The sequence below is a fragment of the Myotis brandtii genome, unplaced genomic scaffold (assembly GCF_000412655.1).
Source record: "Myotis brandtii unplaced genomic scaffold, ASM41265v1 scaffold1213, whole genome shotgun sequence".
Classification (NCBI taxonomy): Eukaryota; Metazoa; Chordata; class Mammalia; order Chiroptera; family Vespertilionidae; genus Myotis; species Myotis brandtii.
Genome location: NW_005354228.1, coordinates 730,451 through 732,337, shown reverse-complemented (window position 1 = coordinate 732,337; position 1,887 = coordinate 730,451). Strand labels below are relative to the sequence as shown.

General features: G+C 50.5%; 1 protein-coding gene across 1 annotated transcript in view; it reads right to left on the bottom strand.

Moving 5' to 3' along the window:
- Positions 1 to 1,887, bottom strand: part of TBC1D8 (TBC1 domain family, member 8 (with GRAM domain)) — a 101,942-nt gene that overhangs the window by 99,648 nt on the left and 407 nt on the right. The gene's annotated exons all lie outside the window — the stretch shown is intronic.

The following is a 1,887-nucleotide window of genomic DNA, read 5'->3' as shown; positions in this document are numbered from 1 at the left end:
TCTTGCCATTTGCAACAGCATGGATGGAACTGGAGAGCGTTGTGCTAGGTGAAGTGAGCCAGTCAGAAGGATAAATACTGCGTGATCTCACTCATTTGTGGAATATAGTGAACAACATGGGCTGATGAAAAGGGATGGATCCAGAGACAGAGAGGCAGCGATAGGACTGTCAAACCTCAGAGGGAAAGTAGGGGAGGGTGGGGGTAAGGGGAAGAGATCAACCAAAGGACTTGTATGCATGCATATAAGTCCAACCAATGGACACAGACAACAGGGGGATGAGAGCATGAGTGTGTGGGGGGGAGGTTGGGGGTTAATGGGGGGATGAGGACACATTTGTAATACCTTAACCAATAAAGAAATTTAATAAATAAATAATTTTTTTAAAAAACGATCTAAGGGAAGCTCCAAGTTAAACCAAAAGCACACGGCGCAGTGTGCGCGTGGTTTGGGACAGGGACACAGACTTGACTACAATCTAGTCTCCGCAGCCAAACCCTTCTGGACTGAGCACTGGCGGGTGGGAGATCGTGAGCTCTGTTCTGAGGTCAATCTTTAACGCCCCGCTTCCATGTCACAGGTAATTTTTTCATTATAACAGCAACTAACGGGAATCAGAACCTACTTGAGCTCTCCACGCTGAGCAGATGAACCACCGACTCTCCACCGCGGGAGCGTGGAGTGTCCGCTCAGAGGCGCTCTGTCCCGCAGACACGGCTTCTCAGGGGAGACCCCAGAATCCTTCCGACTCCCACAATCAGGCCAACCCATTAGAAACGCTGCTGTGTGTCTTTAGTAAAACCTCCCACCGGTAAACCCCAATCTCTGGGCCACACACTGTTTGTTTTGTTTTGTTTTTAATCCATACTGAAGGATTTTTTTAAGTTAAAAATTTTTTTTGTTGTTAATCCTCACGCAAGGTTATTTTTCCATTAATTTTTAGAGATAGTGGAAGGGAGGGGGAGAGACAGAAACACCGATGTGAGCGAGACACATCAATTAGTTGCCTCCCACACAAGCCCTGACCAGGGCCCGGACCGGGGAGGTGCCTGCAACCAAGGTCCGTGCCCTTGACCGGAATCGACCTGGGACTGCAGGCTGATGCTCTATCCACTAAGCCAAACTGGCCAGGGCCACACATTTATTTTAGACCCTGTTAAATGTCTCAATAATTCAGGATAGTCGAACTTCCTGGTCAACCTGTATAACTTACTGCAATAAGATTTAATCTTATATTTTCCTTCTAGAAATAAATTTTATTTTTTAATCCTGATAACATTATTTATAACCAGATGGTACAAGGGGCATCCCCCACACAGGCACCTCTGTGTGGCACCAGGTGGCACCGTGTGCAGGGCCAGTGTTAAACTGCCATGGTCTCCTCACAGGGTGCTTCTGCCCGTGACACGTTCACCATCCAGCTAAGCCCAAGTCCCGGGGTTCCACCTAAATCAGCTCATCTCTGGGTGGTCAGCCACAGGCTCTCGGAGGCAGTTTTTGTCAGCCCTGAGTAGTTAACCTCACTTCCAAAGCAGATTCCTGGGAAACGTTCCTGAGGCCTCACCTGGAGCCCCACTGCTCCCTGGCCCATCCACATCCCGCCTACTGCCCGCTCACCGCCCGGCAGCTCTCCCCCGACTCCACAGCCCATGCACACCACGGCATTCAACATATCTTCTTGCTGACAAGTAATAATTTGTAACAACAAAAACAAAACCACTAAATCCCACCTTCACAGAACTGCCCTCACACGCCATCCCTACTTTCTACCACCCATCCCGTCCCATCCCCACACACTGCCCAACCCACACCCCAGGGGCCGGCACCCCACAGGCCTGCCCCACACGGGCCTGCCCCACACGGGCCTGCCCCACACGGACCTGCACC